This window comes from Capsicum annuum, chromosome 7 (genome assembly GCF_002878395.1).
Source record: "Capsicum annuum cultivar UCD-10X-F1 chromosome 7, UCD10Xv1.1, whole genome shotgun sequence".
In the NCBI taxonomy this organism is placed as follows: domain Eukaryota; kingdom Viridiplantae; phylum Streptophyta; class Magnoliopsida; order Solanales; family Solanaceae; genus Capsicum; species Capsicum annuum.
In genome coordinates this window covers 57137683-57152579 of record NC_061117.1, presented here as the reverse complement: position 1 = coordinate 57152579, position 14897 = coordinate 57137683, and positions in this window count along the sequence as shown.

The window sequence follows — 14897 nt, the reverse complement described above, 5'->3', positions numbered from 1 at the left end:
GTTGTGCCACTTCCAAACAATAAGAACAAAAGCACCACTTTCTTCTTGAAGAAACACATTATTACATAGTTCGGAACGCCATGTGCCATCATTAGTGAAGAGGACTCATACTCTTAAAACTGGGTATTTGGGGCCCTTATTAAAAAAATATGGGGTGAATAACAAAGTTCCTACACCATATCACCCCCAAACAAATGGCTATGTCAAAGTTTCCAATCGAGAAATCAAAGTTATACTTGAGAAGACCATCAATGCGCATCTTGTGAGGTCCTCTAGGTATATTGAATGGCCTATAAAACCCTAATTAGTATGCCTCCCCACTAATTAGCGTTAGGGAAGGCATGTCACTTGCCTATCAATGTTGAACATAAAACCTTGTGGGCATTGAAAAAGTTATACATGAATTGGGAAGAAACTTCTGAGTCAAGGGTTACCAAACCTCACGAGTTGGAGGATTTTTGACTCAATGCCTATTAAAGTTCTGCATTTTATAAGGAGAAACAAAAGAAATAGCATGATGCCAAAATACTAAGGTGGGAATTTCATGTATGTAATAGTGTACTTCTTTATAGCTCACAGTTGAAGCTTTTTGTGGGAAAGCTTTATTCAAAATGGTCAGACCCCTTTGTGATTTTGAGTGTTTACCCTAGTGATGCTATCGCATTAGTAGATCATGAGAAAAAGAGATTTGTAGTAAATGTACAAAGGATAAAACACTACAATGTACAAGGCCCCTGGGCAGCCAAGCTTGAGTAGGTCATTTCAAAGGCTCACAATGTTGATAAAGGAACTTGCTGTCGTGATGTTAAATTAGGATCTTGATGGAAGGCGACCAATCTTTTAATAGTTACTGCATTTTTAATGTTTTGTAGGTATTCTGACACAAGTTTGGAGTCCAAAAAGTAGGAGAAAATAGAGTTGTAAAGTTGGTAATTGTGCAGAAGAACAGAGCAAAATAGGGGAAAATTTGTCTCATCTATCATAATCGCGACTTGAGGTCCCCAATCAAGGTCTTGCCATAGTGGTATAATCTGTTGCATTGACGATAGTCCAAAAAGAGTGTCGTTGCTGCCTAAGGGAGTCCTTTTTAACCCTTCTACTTTTTTTATATGCCGCAATGAGGGCACTTTAACTCTTTAAGTTGAGGGTGGGGTTACATTTGTGTTTGGGCATCACAATTTAAAAGTCTGAACCCAAGCATAGAGATTGTTGTGTTTTTTTAATGAGTTCGAATGAACATTCCCAATTATGGAATGAGTGATGACATTCTTAAGGAAAAATTGCCGTGATTGGGTTTTGAGCCATAGATACAGAGGAATTTTGAGTACCTGCAGCATTAGAGCGTTGGGATCACCCTTATACGTATGTTATTCTAAGTAACGATATGGTTTACCCTCTTGAGATCCAAATTTTACAATGATGGTTTGGTTTGATGCTATCAATTGTAAATTTTTATGGTGTGAATGCAAAGAAAACACCACCTCTTTCCAAATATTTTTTTAAACCAAGGGTATAGACGTGTACAACCTAGTACTAATACTTTACCTATTTTTTTGACACCGAAATGTTTAGTTTGTAGAAGTTTGAAAATACTCCTTTGTAACTTAAGGATTGCTTCTCAGGATCTCAATCCAACCTAGTGGGTGAGTCCCTATACATAAGATAGCTCGGTGTTGAACCCTACTCCCATCTGAAAGACTTTGAACTGATTAACTGAGTTGAACTAATTAACTAAAATGAACTGATACTAGTGGTATTGTCTAGTGAGCTAAATTGAATTTACCGAGTTTCGTTGATTGACAGAATATACTGAGTTTTGAGGACTGACTGAGAATACTGAAGTTACTAAGATTGACTAGGAATACTGAGGTTACTAAGATTATTGAGTAATTAGATCACTGAGATTATTGAACTACTTAGATTATTAATATTTCTATGATTTCCCGAGACACATGACTTACTGAGTTTTATGGATTATAGCTTAACTGAGGAGATCATGAAAATATGCCATGGATCTAGGCACACAGCTAAATGTTTGGGTACAAGTAATCCTAGGACTCGATGAGAAGAAACTGACATAGCCTGTCTTACTTAAACATATGACTAACAATACAATTCATATATTCAAGCACGTCACCAAACATGTGATATGCATAAACCTGTACAAACATAGGGATTTCATAATATCATGCTAGCTAGGCTCTTTTCATTTATATCGACATTTAATCAAACACATGACAGGCATAATATATGTAGACACCATTATAAAACAATTACACATCATGAGTCAACATTTAATTTCATCATCCTAGGGTTTAATCATAGGTTCACATGAATATACATCTATACAAATAAATTCCACATAACATTAATCACCCAACATGTATTTGAATTCAATTGATCATTCTCAACATAAATAAAATCAACCCATCATGATGTTCATAAAGAAAATCTAAAATATTTACTTTAGAAAAGAGATTCTAGGGCTTCATGAATGAAAGGAGTCCATGAATGAACACTATGCATAACTTAGCTTGTGATTCTACAAATATTGACGGAGAGATTCTTGAAATTTGACGTTGAATTCCCTTGGAATTGAACCTTCTATGAAAATCCTAGGGCTTGTTCTTAAAAGATTTTTATTTAAAGTAATTGAGTATGATTTGCTGAATTATGGCCAAAACTCATGTTATAAGGCTTATATATGGTGGAAAATTGACCCTTTTAACCCTAAGACACATATTTAATTTCTGAAAAAAAAAATTCAATTTCCATCCTTGGCGACGCTATCGCGCCAAGTAACTGGAAAGTGACAAATGGGAAATTGCATGGTGGCGCGATATAGATCTATCATGTTGCGACCTTGTCTATGACCTAGAAGTTTGGCTCTTTGTAGTATGATTCCATTTTTGAGATAAATTATACCAAGCCATAGTTGAGACTTATCTGAAAAGAAAAAATCACCTACAAGGATAACCATTGACTAAAAATGTAAGAAACCAACTCTATATCAGCTAGAGGGTATAAAATATAACACAAAAAATAGACATCAATAGTGCAAACTCCTTGAAAAAAGGGAAAAATTCAAATTTGATGATGCTTTCTTGAAGTCCTTTAATTTTCTCAAGGAGTTGCTTATATCGGTTCCCATTATTGTGTCTCCTATTGGTCATCCCTGTTTGAAGTCATTTGTGATGCAAGTGGAATTGCATTTGGAGCAACCTTGGGTCAGCGCAAAGAAAAGCTATTGCATACTATCCGTAAGGCGAGCAAAACCTTAAATGAATCTAAATGTAACTACATAATTAACGAGCAAGAATTATTAGTTGTGGTATATGCTTTGAAAAATTCCATGCCAACTTTTTAGGCACAAAAGTGGTGATGCACATGGATCATGCCTTCTTTAAATACCTCATGGGAAAGAAGAAACTAAGCCATACCTAATTAGATTGATCTTGCTTTTGTAAGAATTTGATTATGAGGTAAAGGATCAAAAAGGTTGCAAAAACCAAGTGGCCAATCATCTTTTGTGTCTTGAGAGTAATCATTAAAATCATGGTGATATTAAGATTGATGATGCTTTCCTCGATAATCTAATCATATCAATCTCAGGGAAAGTCTTACTGTGGTATGCTGACTATGCTAATTATGTAGTGAATGGTGTGCTCCCTGAGGAGCTTAACTATCATCAAAGAAAACGGTCTTACTTGAGATAAAAAAATATTTTTGGGGATGAACCATTCTTATTTTTGGTATGCATGAATGGTGTGATTAGGCCTTGTGTTATGGAAGTTGAAATGAAGGATATCCTTGAAGTATATCACATCTTACATTTTGGAGGTCACCATGGGAGGATTCAAACCGTCGCTAAACTTCTCCAATATGGTTATTATTCTCCCACCATTTATAGGGATACCATTGAGTGGGTAAAAGCAGGTCATCAGTGTCAAATGCAAGGGGGCATCCCAAAAAGATATGAAATTCCCTTTAAATCATATCTTGAAGTTGAACATTTTGACGTATGGGCAATTGATTTTTTGGGCCCTTTAGTGATCACTTTGGTTATAACGGATATACTGGTAATAGTTGGCTATGTTTCCCAATGGGCCGAAGTTGTGCCACTCTCAAAAAATGAGAACAAAAGCGCCACTTTCTTCTTGACGAAATACATAATTACATAATTCAGAATGCCATGTGCCATTATTAATGAAGAGGGCTGACACTCTTGCAACTAGGTATTTGGGGCACTTATTAACAAATATGGGGTGAATAACAAAGTTCCTACACTATATCACCCCTAAAAAAGTGGCCATGTCAAAGTTTCCAATCAATAAATCAAAGTTATACTTCAGAAGACCACCAATGTGCATCTTATGAGGCCCTATGGGTATATCGAACCGCTTACAAAACCCCAATTAGTATGTCTCCCTACTAATTATTGTTCGGGAAGGCATGTCACTTGCCTATCGAGCTTGAACATAAGGCCTTGTAGAAATTGAAAAAGTTATACATGAATTGAGAAGAAACTTCTGAGTCAAGGGTTACCAAACTTCATGAGTTGGAGGATTTTTGACTCAATGCCTATTAAAGTTCTATATTGTATAAGGATAAAATAAAGAAATAGCATGACGCCAAAATACTAAGATGGGAATTTCATGTATGAAATAGTATACTTTTTTATAGCTCTTGGTTGAAGCTTTTTGCGAGAAAGCTTTATTCTAAATGGTTGAACCCCTTTGTAATTTCGAGTGTTTACCCTAGTGGTGCTATCGAATTAGAAGATCATGAGAAAAAGAGGTTTGTAGTAAATGTACAAAGGCTAAAACACTACAACGTACAAGGCCCCAGGCAGCCAAGCTTCAGTAGTTCATTTCAAAGGCTCACAATGTTTATAAAAAAGCGTCGTGTCGTGATGTTGAATTAGGAGCTTGATGGGAGGCGACCAATAATACTTACTGAATTTTTAATGTTTTGTAGGTATTTTGACACAAGTTGGGAGTCCAAAAAGTAGGAGAAAATAGAGTTGTAAAGTTGGTAGTTGTGTAGAAGAATAGAGCAAAATAGGGGAAAATTTATCTTATCTATCATGATCGCGATTTGAGGTCCCCAATCACGGTCTCTCCATAGCGGTATACTTTGTTGCAATTGCGATAGTCCAGAAAGAGTGGTGTTGATGCCTAAGGTAGTCCCTTTTAACCTTTCTACTTCTTTTATGTACTGCAGTAAGGGCACTTCAACTTTTTAAGTTGAGGGTGGGGTTACATTTGTTTTCGGGCATCATAATCTAAAAGTCTCACCCCAAGCATAGAGATTTTTGTGTTTTTTTAATGAGTTCGAATGAACATTCCCCATTATGGAATGAGTGATGACATTCTTAAGGAAAAATTACCATGATTGGGTTTTGAGCCATAGATACAGAGAAAGTCTAAGTACCTCTAGCATTGGAGTGTTGGGATCACCTTTATACGTAAGTGATTTCTAAGTAACCATATGGTTTACCCTCTTGTGAGCCAAATTTTGCAATGATGCTTTGGTTTGATGCCATCAATTGTAATTTTTTATGGTCTGAATGCAAAGAAAACACCCCCTGTTTCAAATTATTTTTTTAAAGCTAGGGTATAGACATGAACAACCAAGTTCTAATACTTTACCTATTTTTTGACACCGAATTCTTTAGTTTGTAGAAGTTTGTAAATACTCCCTTTTGTCTCTAGTAGGAATTGCAATTGAGCCTCCTTGAAGAGTTTGCATGCCATGTGTGGCGAGTGGAATTGTCTAACTCTCATGCATACTTGTAGCACCTAGAACTTGCCTCATTAGTCTCCCAAGGCTAATGTTGATTATAGTTGGTTGATGAAATGATATTAGGCCATCTTTGTGAACTTAGGAACCTACTTTAGCCTAAATAGCCTACCCATACATAGAATAGTATCACTAGTTAACTATTTTGAGAACTCAAGCCTTTCTTAGGCAACCACATTAAAAGCCTTGAACTATTAACAAGTTATTCCTCTTTTGAACCCTACCCTCCTTGAACTTGAAAAAAGAAACTTGAGACCAAATGCCTGAGTTGGGGTGGGTAAGTTTGGAGGAGATGACCTGGGGCCATTATAATATAAGTGGTTGTCTATGATGCTAAGAAAATAAAGAAATGAAAAAATTGAAAAAGAAAAGAATCATCAAAAGAAAGAATAACATTAGATATCAAAAAAATTAGTTGAAAAGAGAATGCTTTCAAAGAAATGGGTAAATCAAGGTAGCTAAAGTAGGTGTGTGTGAATTTTTGAAACAAATGAAGTGGTCTATGATTAGAAGTTGAAATTGATAGTGTGATATAGATATTCAACGAAATTTTAGTCAATTTGATCGTAAACGATATCGTACCCTTTCCCTGAACATACATTCAAGCTAAAAAATTCTTTCGAGATCTCCAACCATATATATTCATTATAGTGGTGATTGAGAATAAGGGCAAGCCTATGGTATGTTACTTGTTAGTATTAAGTCTTTTTTAGTAAAGTGTTTTGCACTAAAATTCCTTTTTGAATAAAAGATAATTTGATATATATGGGATTTCCTTCTTGTGAGGAGGCATGTAGACAAATTGAGGTGGATAAAATTTTCATCTACCAAAAAATGAGTAAAAAGAAGTATAGTGGAGTTTCTATAGATGCAGAGTCACTTCTTGAGAGTTACTAATTTTTTCATTATTGTTCTTTACAGTCTTTTGAATCTTTGAGATCATATTTGATTTTGAGGGGACTCGTGAGAATAGCTTTGCCCATGTTTGTGAGATACTTGTTGGTTTTGACCAAGTTCAAAGTTATTTTGATCATTTGGTTGCATAAATTGGCTAACAAGTAGCATAGTCTCTTGTACTAAGGAGTAGTATTGCGTGAGGACAAGCAAAGGTTTAAGTTGGTGGTCTTGATGAGTGGTAAATTTACCACTCATAGACTCCTAAATTTATGTGCACTACTATGATTGAATGATGTTAATGAGACAAAATTGTCATTTGAATGCACTAATTCCCATGTTTTACAGGTATATAGGTCAAGGAAAGAAAAGGAATAAAGTGAGCTGAAAAAAGATCAAAGAGGGAAGAAGTAGTGCAAAAGTTGGAAATAAGGAGCAATAACCGACTCTCAGTTATAGGGATCATAGTTTGAGGGTCGCGATTACGACTAGACAAAATTAGTCAATGAGGGCAATCACCATAGGTTTCATGAGAATGCTGGTTTACGATAACGATCAATGCACGGACTATCGTAATGAGGTAGAAATTATGCCTGGGGTAGATTTTTAATTACCCACAGCTGATTCCAATCTCTCAAAAGGGCAAACCCTTTCACTTTGGCAAGGGGCTTCCAACCCCTTCGAAAATCGATATAGAGAGAAACTTCCAAGGAGTGTGAGGGAACAATTGTGTTTAATCCTCCAAAAAAAAAATTTAGTTGTGATTGGAGCTTGGAATTTTGGGACTACTATAACTTTATTTTCAACTGAGGAAAGTAATGTCAATTTAGGTAATGCTCTTTTTCCTATTTCCATGAGTAGCTAGATAATTTATCTGGGGATTATGTTTGATTAAGGTGAAAATATGTGTGGGTTCTAATTAATTATGAAAATTCTTAGTTAATTATGGTTGGTTTCATAAAGACTTTATTTCTAAATTGGTAATTGTGGGTGAAAGCCCCAATTTCCCCACTTTACACATCATCGATGGATATGGGTAACTAAGTATTTGTGAACAATAATTAGATGTTAGTTTAATACTTTACATTATCTTAGAAGTAAGGGTGAATTGTGAATTTTCTAGTGTAATGTCCTGCATTTACCTAGCATAATTTAAATCCCAATACCTGAGTATTCATATATGAGATTTTTTAAATACCAATTATTTTTCAGTTTAGATTCCGCCATTGCGTAGGAAATTAAATTAGCTTTCCAACGAGATAAAATTGTCCCAACTCTGATAACCGGGTAAGAAGTTATGGCGATTTTAAGTTTTACTTATTAAACACTGTCATTTTACTCACTAGCGCATTGCGGAGCCCTTCTAAATGTCAATTCACTTTCCAATTAAGCTTCGCGATCATGGCACATAGCTGTGGAGGGAAATTTCACGATTTGTAATTTCTAGTGAGCCTCTGCAATAATGGCGCATTATGGAGGTGGCCAAAATGGAATTCCAAAGGTTTACCGCGATAACTCTGCATCGTGGTGATTTTTCAGGTCCCAATTGTCCATTTCTAGTGGCTTGGCACGATAGTAGAACATCACGCCAAGGCCAAAAATTAGGAAGTTCAGTTTTCCATTACCACTTGTTAAAATTCCAATGGGTTGTTTGGTCATTTTCCTATGCCCTAAACTCATCTTAAACACAAAAATAAAGCCTAATAGGGCATTATATGCCCATTATTCTCAAATTACACAAAAGGGGATCCATTCACTTCAAAAACACAAAAACCCTAGCTCTCAAATTCAAGAACTCACCATCAGTCCTCTCAAATTCATTAACCCAAGTATGTTAAATGTTCATACATCGGTTCCTTCCACCTATGGAGTACAAGTATCGAATTTAAATTGTAAAATTATGGTCTTTTCAAGTTATCTTTATTTTAAAATTATGATTAAACCATGAATTTCCATGAATCTTATTCTATACCATGTTTTAACGAAATTAATGTTTATTACTACACACCATATGTTTAAATATTATTTTCCACTAATTTAATTCATGATTTGTGATAATGGTGTTGAAATTGTTATTTACTAAAAGTTTTAGTCTAATTCTCATGATTAATTCACACCATGCATATCAAGTGTTTGATAAGATGCTTACAAGAACAAATTTTTAATAAAAGCCTTCATGATATGTCTTCCAAGATTTAGTGTCATTTTACTATTATTGTTTTGAGTCCTAGGGGTATTGAATACCAAAAAACCATAGCTGTTTACTTAGTCTTATTTCAGTACCTTCAGTATAACTTTATATTATATTATGAGCATAATCAGAACAGTCAGTTATACTCAGGACAAACTAGAATTTCAGTGTCTTTCAGTTGGGTGTAGGATTTAGCACCGAGACAGTGTAGGGATGCATGATTCCCCATTAGATAGGTAGAGTCTCTAGTAGCAATCCCTAAAATCCAAAAATACGTAGCCAGCGTAGAATATGAGAAGTTACCCATCATTTTAGGCTTGACTATCTCGCAGAGGTTACCCATCATTTCTTACTTGACACCCTTAGTCCTTTGGGATAGTACATCAGTAAAGTGGATCCACATAGCCAGTGTTAGTACCCGTGGCACAGTATTAACAACTTTCTAATTGGGATTAAAAGTTGGACCCTGGTTAGCTCAGATTGGGGCATGTCGATTAGACGATAGCTCCCACAGTCTCAATCCAATAATCAAATCAATAGTGCAGTCTCAGTGTTGTTTGACCAAGGCATACAAATATCAGTTATTTCAGTACTTCTGCGTATAAATTTTTATTCAGTTCATGTTATATGCTTTGTCATGCATCCCCATTATCTACAGATTTCACATACCTTCACTTTCATACCTACACAATATATACAGATTTCATATATTTTCAGTATCTACAGATTTTATGCTCTCTATTTAGTCTTCCATGTTTTATATTTATGTTCAGACAGTTAATATTCCTATTCATAAAACCATGCATGCCAACCTACCTCGTTTAGCATACAAGTAGATTAAAGTACTAATCGCATCCCTTTTTTTTGAGCTATGATGTATTTATCATAGATTCTGATGCCCAGTTCCCAGATCACGTTTAGACATTTTAGACTCTCAGCAATAGAAGTGGTGAGTCCTTATATTTCGAGGATGGATTATTTTACTTCATGCTTTTAGTCTAGTAGTTAGTTGTAGTTAGTTGGGGCCTATCCCATCAACTCACAGTTGTACAATTTAGAGGCTTTCAGATAATACAGTCAGTAATTCAATATTTGTTTCAGATATTAAAACCTTATCGAATATGTGTTATTCTTCCGCATTTCCGATTATGTTATTTAGTGCTCACAGCAGGTACAAGCTCACGGGTTAGCTTTTGGTCCCTCGGGACTGTAAGCACCGTGTGACACCTTGGGTGTACTCTCGAGGCATTACAGCTATGTCCTTGGAATTTTTCTAGAAATAAAGATGCCGAGGCTTTGGGTGGATATTTTTGCTAAATCCATGATGTATCCGAAAGGGTCCATGAGTGATATTCTTGATGTTTTGTTGAAAAACTAGCTTCAAGAATCCCTAACCTAGCCTACTCTATAACCATTAACTATAGTTTGCAGTTGATTCTCATGAATCCATGCACTATTTTCCCCTAGGAAGGCATAATCTCAGTACTTTTATCCTATTCAAAGTTCATAAACAATTATTTATCTTATTAGGTAGTTTGAATAGATTTTGTTAAACCAAAATCCCACCAACTTTAATTTATGTATTTCATTTCATTTACACTGCATGTATATACTTAGATGTTTCCAACACCAATGCGATATGAATATTCGATTCACTCCTCGAGGATTCCACACCAACTTACGTTCAGTTATAATATTAGACAACATCCGCCTTACCCATAATTCATGGAGTAAGTTGAGCATATTAGTGTGGGACCCATATTTGGTCACAATAATTTAAGTTTAATATCCAAATTTTCCAAAAAATATGAAGCATCAAATTTAGTGTAGTTGCATAGTTCATTTGAGATAATTAGATTCTGAATGAATCCCAATGCAGCGTTGGAAATTATGAAAACTTCTATGTAAGTTGGTGTTGATGCCATGATGATCACGCAAGGTGGATGACCATTCCTCTATGGTGATCATGGAGAGCCAAGGGAGATCGTGATAGCGACCCTCTTGATTGTTAGTGTGGAACCTCTTCACCTGGTGGGGGTACTAAAAGACCCCAAAGCCATGATTTTGGTCATTGTCAATTCACCCTTGAAAGACAAAAGTCCTAAATGGGTGAGATAACACAAAATTAAGTTGTGTGGATGATGTGGGAGCTTTATTATCATCTATTAGCACGAATACCTTTTAATTCAAGGCAAAAATCATTCAAATTCATGTTGAATTTGTTAGTTTAGACTTGAAACTCCAAATTCACTTAGGGCTTTATTTTAGCCAAAAGTTTACTTGGTTTACACCTAATTATTGAGGGTTGTGATTCCTTGTTCATGTATGAATATTGGGTTGACCTTGAAAATGCATTTTCCATATGTGGCACCCACTTTTTTTTGTTATTTTGGGATTCGAAGCACAATTGTGCAGTATGGGTATTGTTAGACTCATACTGATGATTATATTACTATTTTGATAGTGTGATGATATTTTGGGGATTGTGAAGTGAAGATGGAGATGTGGTAAATGATGTAAGGTTTTGCGGTTCGACTTTGAGGTAGGATTATGTCTACTATTCATCATAGAATAGGTGTGATTATATTGCATGTGAATGTGAATGTTAGGTTTGAGTATTGATACGATGCCTTAGTATTGACTATTGAAGTTGAGGATTAGATGAGTGTTTTAACCTATAAGTTGAAATGCTTAATACCCTTTAGGATCCTACCTTTATAGAACTAATTTATAGATTATATATGATATAATGCTATGTTTGGTATGGGGATTTATGTATTGGAAACATGGTTAGTATATTTTATCTTATTAGGCTAGTGTGGTGATCGTGGAACCAATTTGAGGTAGAGTTAACATAAATGGCCATGTTTTTAGATAACTGCCTAACTTAATGAATATGTTAAATATGTAAAAGAGGTTAATAACGGATTTCTTAAGGATTTGACTGAGATATATTCTGCTTCATGATTTTTCACTACTATTTACTATTGTCATGAGATATTCTTACTCTTTTTACTCTTTCATATAGATTTAGTCCAAAAGTTCACTCCAGTAAGCAAACTTACAAATTTACACTTTTTTAGCCACGACTTGAGTTTGTGCACCTACTATATATATACTTACTAAAGATGTGATATTGATGATGAATGGTGAATCATGGAAATATAATTTACCTTACTTCACTTTTCAATTCCATTACTTTATCCCTCGGGGTGTTTGTCATTTACTTTAGCCCTTGTGGGGCTTGCTCTTTATTATTTGACATTGGTTTGTATATTGTGATGATGATGTGAATACCCAAAAATGCCAGTAGATATTGTAATGATAATGCTGATACCCGTCAAGGCCAGAGGATATTATTACGATGTGATAATACTAGTGAAGGCCAGAGGAAATTGAGATGATGATACTGATACCTGGCAAGGCCAAAGGATGTTTTGATGATTATATACAGGACAAGGCAGGAGTTTGATTATGATGGTGATAATTATAATGATTATGATTATGGTATTGCAGATTTTGTTAGATTCATTCTTGCATGGGAGTCGCCTATCACACATATGCACGTATGTCTATTAGTCGGTATGGGATGGTTTCAAAGATATGGGTTATGACATTTCTTTGGGCTATTGTAATTGATTGAAGCTTTCTAGCCTTGGGTCGTAGGGGTACACATAGGCTCGACTAGATATTATGTTTTTTGGAATAGCTGGTTACTCGTGCTATTTTTGATATTGTTATGATAATTATTATGGCTAGTTTATGAAAGATTGGTCATTGATTCAGTATCGATATTTGAGGTTTGTTTCTAGCCTCTTCTATTTTATGATTGCATTATTATGCATGTTTGTCTCATGTTTGGACGTATGGATTAGAAACCTTGAGTGTGATAGTACTATATTCTTATAGGATTATAATAAGGCATTAAAAGTAAATACATGATGATTTAGGTTATTCTTTGAGATTGAATTAATCTCTATATTGTTTTATAATGATTGAATCTAATGAGTATAGGGTGGTAGGGGTACATATAGGCTTGGTTAGGTATATGGTCTTCTAGAGTAGCTGTTATTTGCGTTGTTATTGATATTGTTATTATTATTGTTATGATCATTATTTTGGCTAGCTTATGATAGATTGGCCGTTGATTTGTCATCAAGATTTGAGGTATGTTTTCAGCCTATTTTATCCTATGATTACATTATTATGCATGATTATATCACGTCTAACCATGTGGATTATAGCCCCGAGCATGATAACCATAGATCCTGATTGTGTTATATGAGGTCTTAGAATGAGGATATGATGATCTAGGTTATGATTGAGATGACCTAATGTTTAAATATATATATATACACACACACACACACCGAGCTATATGTTGATATGGAACTACCATATATGTCTTCCCAAAATTATTCATATTTACTACTTATTTATTGGACTTGTATATTTATATGTATCTATTCAAGTTGCACTCCTAATCATGGCCAGTGATATACAGTATATTATTAACTTTCGTGAATATAACTGGGATAGGATAGTATATCCTTGTTACTTCAATACTCTTAATATGTTAGTATTTTGGAAATGAATAGGATAGTTTATCCTTATTAACTTATGGGTTGTCTTATATTGATGTTGGATATTTGAGAGTAGCTTTTTTTCTATATGTACGTTATATATATCTGCCTTTTCTTTGAAGCTCAGTTCGTAGTTGCCTATAGAGTACCGTTAATTTGGTTCTCATACTACACTTTTACAAAATATAGATCATAGTATGAGTTAACATTGATGATGTATGCATTATGTGCAGCAACCATGGTTTGGAGACTTAGAGTGAGCTCCTAACATTTAGAGTACTACTTATCTCTCCCTTATATATTAGACTAGTCTCTATGTTGTATGAAAAGATAAGTTTTATCAGTATATTTATTTATATCTTACTCTTATACTCTTTTTATATTAGAAGCTCTTATACTGGTACCACTAGATTTTGGGATTCAATTATGTATTTGATCTTTTTTTACACCTACTCCACTATTTTTCTATATATTAGGTAGTTTGTTACTAGCTATTCTGAACTGTGGGTTTGGATTACCTATTGTTGCATTATAGTAGGAACCATCATGACCAGGGAAATTGGGTCTTGATAAATTGGTATTAGAGCCTAGGTTTTAGTAGTGCATTAGAACAAAAGCTAAATGTTAGTAGAGTCCTACAGATCTAGGCAAAGACATCTATAACCTATATTTGGGAGGATATAATAACATTGTAGGAAATCCACTTCTCGACTTTTTATCGTGTTTCAACATTTCTATAAACCTGAAATACATTCATTACTCTATTCTATCCTTGAAGTATGATGTGATGTTGTTGAAAAATATAGATGAGACTTCAGCATGAATTTCTTGACCATTTGCACACTGTCAGACTAGAGAGTAAGAAATAGATATTGAAGTATTCTACAGTAGCCAAAAGGGTTTGGGCCGGCTTAGGATCCTATTGAACTTGTGACTACTTCAGTGTTAGAGGTTCAACATAAGATCTGAGACATGGTTTAGATCCCTCTCTTCCATGAGTGATATTGGAATCATCAAGCAGTTCTTTTACCAAAGTTAGGTTTATTGGTTTCATAAGGTTTCTTGACCAATTTCTATGTACGAGATTGGATATAACAATTAGGCTAGATCATTCCTATGATATAACCTTTTGAGTAGTGCATGGATGTGTTATAACATTAGTGTTGTCACTCTACTTTGAGTCAGAGCATATGATGGCAGTCGTGTTTTCCTTCCTTTAAGATGTTGATTATAAGAGGACCATAGAGAGCATGTATGGAGACTTATGGGAATAGCGGCCAGAGGCATGCCATAAGTGTAGCACTATTGGTATTTACTCGGGGTGAGGATTCTTTCCGTAGAGTTTAGCTTCACCTGAAGACCATCAACTCTACATTGGTAGTATTTTAGATAATGAGTAGTCCGTAGATTAGTTGTGATGATCATAG